Raw genomic sequence first — 8,898 nt, 5'->3', positions numbered from 1 at the left:
CTGATAGCAAGACTTCTCGGAGGGTTCTCCTGGCGGGGGGGGGGCAGCCTGCAGTGGGGCTCCGCAGTGGGGCTCCTCAGTGGGTTCCTCGGGTGGGTGGCCCCGGGAGGTGGTGACTGGTAATTGAGCTTCTCGAAGGGTTACTCAGGTGGGCAGCCCTGCAAGGTGGCAGCTGATAACAGGTGTTCCTGAAGGGTTCTGCTGGGGTGGCAGCCAGTGATAGGGCTCCTTGAGGGGTTCCCCTGGAGTGGTGGCTGCTGACAGTGCTCCTTGAGGGGTTCCTGGCACCAGCAGTGATCCCAGGAGCTTGGTTGCCCACAGACTGCAAGGAAGGGGGTGTCAGTGACAGCAACCCCCTCACTCCTCTGTGTTGTACCCAGACTCCTGTCTGTCTGTTCCCTGCTGTCACATCTGGGGCCCTGACACCTGCAGCACCATGAAGCACCCTGCTGAGGGCCTTTGTGTGGGTATGTTTGCTTTTTCTATAGCTGTACCCTGTATGCAGGCATGCACACAGGTGAGCAGCTGCCCCACAGGTTGGTAAGGGCCTGGTGCCATTCTCCAGCTTTCTGTGGTCTCCCAAAAACGTACACATTGCACTGATAGGCTCCCTCAGAAAGCAGGGAAGGCTTGCTCCGAGGTGTTTAAGCATGAAGAAGCAGCCAGAAGCTGTGGTGCTTTGTCTCCTGCATGCTGAGCTTTGTATTGCCTGGAGTATTAACAGATGAAATCATGTGAGGAAGGCTGCTGCTTTCCTTCAGCAAGCTGGCATGACTGTAACCAGTGACATAAGCACAGGTACATCTGTCCTTTGCCTCCACTGGTTTCTGTAAATGGTCCTTGCTTTCAGCCTTGGGCCTGGCACACTCAGTGATTCTTTGGAAGTAAGATCTAATTAAAATGAGACAGTGCTGTCGAGGGACTACCTAATTGTCTTTGCAAAATGACCTTGTGGAGATCTTGGCTGGGTTCCCAGCACAAAGGTGTTGTCAGTGCAAAATCCTCTGCAGTTGGGGCGAATCAGTTAAAGACTTTGGGGAAATAATTCCCCGCCCTGGGAAATAATGAGCTGGTGGAGATGTTGCAGTGCTGTTATCCCTGCTCTCCTCCTGCTTGAGAGCTGTCCTTCCCACCCAGGCCATGGCAGGGCTCAGGGATGCCCTCAAAGTGGTCTTAATGAGACTGATTAAACATAACAAGGTTCAGCCAAGGTAAATAGCAACAGGTGTCTCCAGTTTTTCCTCTACTCTCTCAAATGCTAAATATGTGCACTTCGTCCCCATGCCAGCATGAAGGGAAGATGGTTTGGGCACTGAAATATCAGAAGTGTCTGGGATCTCTGGGTGCTGGGTATGGCCATGCAGCCAGTCCTGAGCTTGCTCCGTCCTGCACCCACTCTCCCTGCTCACACTGGAGGTCCCTCCTGGGTACCCACTGGTGCTCAGTGATGTGAGGAGAGAGGGTCACCATCTCCCAAGGATCCCTTATTCCTTCAGAGCCCTCCTCCCTGCGATGGTGTTTGGGACAAGAGCTCTGCCGATCTTAGAGAGCAGGAGAGTTTGCCTCCACGAGAGGGAGCGTTTGCAGGGATTTTTGTCCCAGCTGCACTGTTGAGTTGTGGTCTGTTGCTGTTTCTGTTTTCCCAGTTGCCGTTTTCGTGCAGAGCATCCCTCTGGGTCAGGACCAACCTCAGGCTGACAGACCAGGCAGCCAGAGCCTTTTGCCTGCCTGAAATGCCCATTTTCCCAGGATGGGGAGAGAGCTGGGCAGATTTCTTGTGATAATTGTGATGCTGCCATGATGTCATGTACTGTACAGTGGTGATAGAAGGAGACACCGTGCTCTTTCCCAGCATGGGTAGCAGGGGCCTGTCCTTGCCGTGGGAAGGGGAGAATGGTCTCCTCCTTTTGGCCCATTCCTTGAAGAGAGGAAGAAGTCCTTCTTACTGGGGTGAGTGGTGAGTGTTGTGACTGATCCTGGTCAAGAGGCTGTCTTGGCTGTGAGAGGGATGTGTAGCTAGCCCCACACTGTGGTCAGCAATGATGGGGAACACTGGAAGGTTCATCACTGCTGGGTCAGATGGGGATGGTTGAAGCAATTTGGCTGCTTGGGGGAGGGAGGACAGTGACTCTTGCAGCTCACACACTCCATGACTTGCAACCCCACTTCAGGACTGGGGCTGGTTCCACCTTCCCTGTTTCAGTGCTCCCCTCTGTGAGGTCCAGCCTCTTTGAGATTTTGTCAATGGCTGTGATGTGTCCAGAACAGGAAAGGGCTGTTTATGGTTTCTCAAGTGGATACCACAAATCCAAGGCCAAAACTTCCACTTCTGGGGGCACAGATCAGACCCAGACACTTTGGTGGCCATGTGTGCTGTGGGTGGTTTGTAAGAACGATGAAGGACCAGCCAGAGCCTTTGGAGGGACCTAGGTCCTGCCTCCCCCTTCCCTCCCCATGTGTCCCTGGAGCCGGCCAGCTCTCAAACTGCCCTATCTGCAAATTGCCCAGCAGATTATCAGTGAGCGTCTGAGATTAGAGCCCTGTATTTATGTCTGCTTCCCCCAGAGCCGGGGAGGCTGCAGCTGAATTTGGTGCAGACTCTTTGGCACCATGGGACTGATTACTGGGGTAACCTTTTCCTTTGCTGAGAGCATTGTGAGGAGGGCTCAGACGATTTTCAATTAAGGAAAAGACAAACAGAGAGAGAAAAGAGAACACACAACAACAAAACAGCAGCTCCCTCCATCAGGGTGCTGGGAAGAAAGTCAGGAGCATCTCTGAGATGTGACCATTTTCCCAGAGCAGGGAAGAAATTCCTTACAGTGAGGGTGGTCAGACACTGGAACAGGTTGCCCAGGGAAGTTGTGGGTGCTCCCTTCCTGGAAGTGTTCAAGGCCAGGCTGGACAAAACCTTGAGCGACCTGGGCTAGTGGGAGCTGCCCCTGCCCATGCAGGGGGGTTTGAACAAGATGATCTTTAAGGTCCCTTCCAGCCAAACCGTTCTATGAAGTCACTGGGTGGCTTTGACCATGTGTGTGCTTCTTCAGCTACCCTTTAGTGCTGTAAGTTCTAGATGGAGAAGCCTAGAGGAGGTTGGTTTGCAGGTGTAGGATGTAGAAAAGCCTCAGGGCTGCTCCTGCTGCCCTGCAGAGCATGGACAGGTACAACTCTTGCTTCTGTTGGGTCACAGAGCCTGGCACAGGCATCCTCATCAGTCCATGGTGAGATTTCTTCTGAGGGTGCTTTGGGGACTCTGATTAGGAGATATAGCAAAGATTTCTACAAGGATTTATCTCTGCACACTATGTTCTCCTAGGCAAAATTTGTCCCCAGAATCTGTGCTGCTTCGAGCAAGCCTCAAGCTTTGGAGAGTGAGCAGCAGAGCAGCAGCTTTGCTGGGCTGAGAGCAGAGGGCCCTGGCCAGCCAGAATGGCTTAACTGGCTTTGTGTGATGTGGTTCTTATAAAGAGTCACTTGAATAAGTCCAAATCTCATTAGATCTGTGCTTCTCCTGGCCTCCTGTGTTCCCAGTGCCAGGAGCAGCTCCTCACAGGGGTCCCACTTGGTCTGTGGGTGCAGAAACTCTCTCCAATGAGCTCTGAGCTGCTGCTGTGGGTGCTCAGCCCCGTGGGACTGTGGCATTTTGGGTTTGCTCTTCTCAGAATCATTTCCATTAAGCTTAATGGGTGGGAGAGAAAAAATCTCATAGGTAAAAAGCCACTCAAGGTCCTTGGCTATTTTAAACCTGATTGAAAGCTTTGGTTGCTCAGTTAGCACAGTGATTCAGCTGATGTTACCCCAGGGGTGCTCCTCATGTCTCCCCTTGTTAAACAGTGGGCACACAGTGATGCTGATCTGCTCACCCCTGGCAGCTCTGCTCAGCCTTGGCTCTTGCTCTTGCCTGGCCAGTGGCCTCCTGCTGCAGGGAACTGGGCTGTCTCAGCAGGGTTTACTGTGTGTTCAGCCTTAGCTTAGCTTTAGCAGCAGATGTGACCAGGGCCCAGGAATTGCAGGTTTAGCCTGGAGCATTTTGGGGTAGGGAATAAGGTTTCTCTTGTTGATGCCATGCTGTGCACACCTGCTGAATGCTGCCAGCTCCTGGGCAATGACAGGCCTCCATGATTCCCATTTCTCCTCCCAAACTGCTCCCAGAAGTAATGCAGGAGAGTCTTCTGTTCCAGAGCTGCAGCTGCTCCTTGGGGCCAAGCATCTTGGCTGGTGCTTCAGGGGCTGCGTTGGACTCCTGGGAGTCACAACAGGAAACACCATGGGATCTTTAATGATAACAAGTGATTTTTACATCTCTGCTGAAAGTCTGCTGCTGCTTCACCTCTTGGCAGAGGAGGGATGCAAGCAGCAAAGGACTGGGGCAGGCAGCAGAGCTTGAGAAAGCTGCTCCCTAGGGACCTGGGCTCTGGCAGAGCAGCCCAGGATAAGTGAGCATGAGAAAAGCAGGCTTAGCCCTCCAGTCACCCGTTAGATGCTTTTCCGGCTGCTTTTCATCTCTCTCCGAGTTTAAAAGCCATCTTACTGCAGCACCACGCTGCTGCCAGCCCCGGCACGGCTTCAAAGCAGGGCTGTCTCAGGGCAGCCAAGAGCAGGAGGCAGGAGCAGGAGGATTTTGTCCCAGCAGCACCTGCCAGCCCTATGGGACCCACCCCCCTTGGTACTGGGAGGGTCTGGCCTCCAGCAACCCCTCCGTGCACTGGGAGTCTGCCCCCACAATGGTTTTGTGGCTTCCCAGGAAAGTGGTGGTGCAGGGCTGCTTGTGGGGGACATGCCAGGGATGCTCTTTGTCTAGAGCCTTGTTGTCCCACTAGCATGAGGCTCAGCCTTGTGTGGGGAATGTGGTCACCTCTAAGACAGGACCTCTCAGCACTTTGAGTCCCTTTTTATATTCCCACTTACCTAAGTTTCTTCTTCCACCCTGCAGTGCTCTGTGGTGTGCCCAGGGCAAGTACCAGGAGCAGCTGGTGACATCTGTTGCTGCATACCCAGTTCTGGAGGGATACCAGGGATCCCATGGCACATGTTGTGGCATCAGTCATTTAGACCATCTGAAAATGAAAGGCAGCAAGTAACGTCGTGCCCAGCAGAGCCATGCCAGCGTGGGCCATCAAGGTGGAGGCCATGCCCATCACAGCTTGGATGATGCTGGTGGATCCTCATCATTACAGGGGGACTGTTGCCCAAAGTGTGGGGGCTCTCCTGAAGTCCAAGCAAAAACTGGGGATGGGCTCTGCTCCATCCTGGGTCATGCACAAGTGATTTTGCCCCAGCAGTGCTGCCTTGGGCATGAGCTTGATGATCTGAACTCCATGGTTTAGGCTGGAGACAAGACCTGAATTGAGCTGATGGTGATTTTCATGGATTTACTGGAAAGACTCTTGGAGCCAGCAGTCATATTTATGCTTCCTTTTTGGCTCTTCCTCAAGTGAGGAATACCAGGTATGCACCACACTGGTACAAGCAGTGGCTGCTTTCTTGGGAATCAGCTCCCAAACACCTTTCTGGGACACCTTCAAAAGCAGCAGCCCAGGGAAGCAGAGGAGCCCTGTTGGAAACCTGGGCTGCCTGCAGATGGATGCCCAATGGCTTTTTCTTCTCTCAGCGCTTAGAGGATGCCCAGCAAACCTCCCCAAGATGGAAAAGTGCTGCCCAGACTCTTCTCTTCTTGGCCTTTATTAGTTAGCTGAGTGCCTGGCTGCGATTCCCTGGGTTTGCCAAGAGCTTTTTCCTCAGCAAATCTGTCGGGAGAAGTGCACTTACCGCTCGGTGACAAAATACCTTCTTGAGATGGAAAAAGCTCTTCTCAAGGAAAACATGACATGTCAGTGGAAAAGGAACTCTGCATGCTGGTTCTAATTTTAAAGCTCTGCCTTGGAATGCTCCCATGGACTTTGAAATCAGAGCTGGCTCTTATGCTTTCCAGGTTTTATCCACCTTTCCCATATAATTTCAAATCTCTCCCACTCTTAATGAGACAATATTAATTATCCCTTGGTGGATTTTGCATAGATCACTTCCAAAGTGCAGTTTCCCTTTCCCCATCCTTTCTTTTTTCTTTCCTTCCCCCCCTTCTTTTTTCTGTTGGGTTTTTCTCTTTCCTCCAGGTCTAGGCTATAAATATCTTTAGCCCAGACACTGGGAAGTGCACAAAGCCCTGTACCTGGTTGATGCCTCCTGGGTGGATGCATGGATGTGCTTCCTGGTATCACTCCATGCTAAGATTAACTCTTACAGCCACGTGCTTCAAATGCTCTCATCTGCTCATTCATAAAGCAATTCATCTCCTTTCAACGTGCTGGGTTTAATTACCTCCTGTTAATCTGACCTGTGACATGATGATGTGTTTGGGTTTGTTTTCTGCATAGTCCCACTTTGGCCTCGCTGTGCTGAACTTCCAATGCAGAGGAGGAAGAGCTGTGGACTCGAGCCAGGTGCTGCAGCTGGTCGGAGCCAGCAGAGGGGAGGCGAGAGCAGAGATTCTGCTTTTTCCCACTTTGCAGCAAGTTTCAGGGGAAAGGAGATTAAAAAACAAACCAGGCTACTGCCTTTTTCTTATTATTTCCCAAAATCAGAGTGATTTGGTGCAGCAGTTATCAGTGGTGTCACCAGCAACAGCATACCAGCAGTGCTGGATGAAGCCTTTTCCCCAGCTCTTATCCCCCAAATCTGGGCTGCTGCGTGCCCCAGGTCATCCCACCCCCTGAACCCCTGCTGCCACCACCCACTTCTCACCTCTCTCGGTGGGTGACTGGGGCAGACATGGCATCAAACCATCACACCAGTGGCTCAACCTTCCCACAGCTGCATCCTGCCCATCCCCTTTTGGACCACGGACCCAGGCACCCCTCTGCTGGCAGAGCTTTCGCCAACAAGGTCCCTCCAGCACTCCAGCAGAGCAGAGGAATATTTACACTGGGAGATGGTATCGTGGTGCTGCTGGAGCTGTCCTGTGAGGTGAAGCACAAACAGGTTCATTTAAAAAGGGTCACCCCTTCAACAGGTTTAAGTGGGTTTCACTGTAAAATGAATTCATTTCAACAAGACCTTTTTTGATAAATTAAACCATCACTGCTCTGTATATAATTCCTATAAACAATCTGCTCTAATGTTTACCTAACCTGGGCATGCAGAAACTCTTGCACATTAAATATTAGATGAAAAGGAGCTATGGAAGCTTTAAATGATAATTTTTTTCCCTTTTTCTTAAAACAAGAATATCAGCATGTCATGGGAAAATACTTCGCTGATTTTGAGCTGAAACTGCCCTGGCTCCTGCTAAGGGTGAAGGGAGGCAAGCCCCTGGTGCTGCCATGGCTTCGTGTTGGGTTTTTATATCCAGGGCTGCAAGGTGGCCAAGAAGGCCAATGGCATCCTGGCCTGCATCAGGAAGAGTGTGGCCAGCAGGAGCAGGGAAGTCATTCTGCCTTGTACTCAGCACTGGTTAGGCCACACCTTGAGTCCTGTGTCCAGTTCTGGGCCCCACAGTTTAGGAAAGATGTTGAGTTGCTGGAAGGTGTCCAGAGAAGGGCAATGAAGCTGGGGAGGGGTCTGGAGCACAGCCCTGTGAGGAGAGGCTGAAGGAGCTGGGGTTGCTTAGCCTGGAGAAGAGGAGGCTCAGAGGAAACCTTATTGATGTCTACAACTACCTGAAGAATTAACCAAGTTGGAAAAGACCTTCAAGATCATCAAGTGGAGCCTATCACCAACACCATCTAATCAACTAAACCATGGCACTAAGTGCCTCCACCAGTCTCTTTTTAAACACTTCCAGGGACAGTGACTCCACCACCTCCCTGGCCAGCCCATTCCAATGGCCAATCACTCTTTCTGTGAAGAATTTCTTCCTGACATCCAGCCTATATTGAAAAATTGTTTTAGAATCATAGAATTGTTGTGGTTGGAGGGGACCACAAGGATCATCCAGTTCCACCCCCCCTGCCATGGGCAGGGACACCTCACACTAGATCAGGCTGGCCAGAGGTTCATCCAGCCTGGTCTTAAACACCTCCAGGGATGGGGCCTCAACCACCCCCTTGGACAACCCATTCCAGGGCTTCACCACTCTCATGGTGAAGAATTTCTTCCTAACATCTAATCTGAATCTGCCCATTTCTACTTCCCCCCCCATTCCCCCTAGCTTATCATTATCTGACACCTCCAAGTCCCTCACCTGCCCCTTTTTACCCTCAAATGCCACCTGGGCTCCATTGGAGTCTCCTCCCACCCCAGGTGTGGCCAATTGGCCCTCCCCACCCACTCCCCTATTTAATTCCTTCCAGGAAAGGCAGCAGCCCTAAGCTGGGCCCTTCTGGGCTGAGGGATCCTCCTCTCATCACTGGTGAGTCCTCATGGTGCGCACTGGGTGATGGTGGTGGTGACAACAAAGGCTGGGGGGCCTGGTGGCCCCCCGGTTGTTAGGGCAATGATTGATGACTCCTCCAATATCACCCACGGGTGCTGGCTGTAGCCAGGTGAGGGTTGGTCTCTTTTCTCAGGCAAGCAAAGCAAGAGGACACAGTCTCAACTGTGCCAGGGGAGGTTTAGGCTGAATGCTAGGAAGAAGCTCTTAATAGAAAGAGTGATTGACCATTGGAATGTGCTGCCCAGGGAGGTGGTGGAGTTACCATGGGTGGAGGTGTTTAGGAAGAGACTTAATGGGGCACTTGGTGCCATGGTTTAGTTGATTAGATGGTGTTGGATGATAGGTTGGACTCAATGATCTCAAAGGTCTTTTCCAACCTGGTTTATTCTATTCTAAGAGGCCTGATGGAACTTGTTGGGTGCATGGTGTTGGGTGCTGGCACCCCTCCATGCTCACTCCTGTGTAGCTGAAGGTTGGTGGTGGATGGGGCTGTCTCTTCCTGTGTCATGTTTGTGGGGTCCTGGGAA

At 51.8% G+C, this 8,898-nt stretch overlaps 1 protein-coding gene across 6 annotated transcripts in view; it reads left to right on the top strand.

Annotated features, from left to right (window-relative positions):
- Positions 1-6,584: 6,584 nt before the first annotated feature.
- Positions 6,585-8,898, top strand: part of TBX4 (T-box transcription factor 4) — a 58,517-nt gene continuing 56,203 nt past the window's right edge. For 5 of the 6 annotated variants that reach the window (XM_068154837.1, XM_068154836.1, XM_068154834.1 and 2 more), the window contains exon 1: positions 6,951-6,963. The gene's annotated coding sequence lies outside the window, so the exon portion shown is untranslated. Of the gene's footprint in view, positions 6,964-8,898 lie in introns of all 6 variants that reach the window. The other variant, XM_068154833.1, reaches the window with a different exon arrangement.

This window comes from Melanerpes formicivorus, unplaced genomic scaffold (assembly GCF_026170545.1).
Source record: "Melanerpes formicivorus ecotype bairdi unplaced genomic scaffold, bMelFor1.0.p_v2 SCAF_29, whole genome shotgun sequence".
NCBI classification, from domain to species: Eukaryota; Metazoa; Chordata; class Aves; order Piciformes; family Picidae; genus Melanerpes; species Melanerpes formicivorus.
This window is presented reverse-complemented; position numbering and strand designations above follow the sequence as displayed.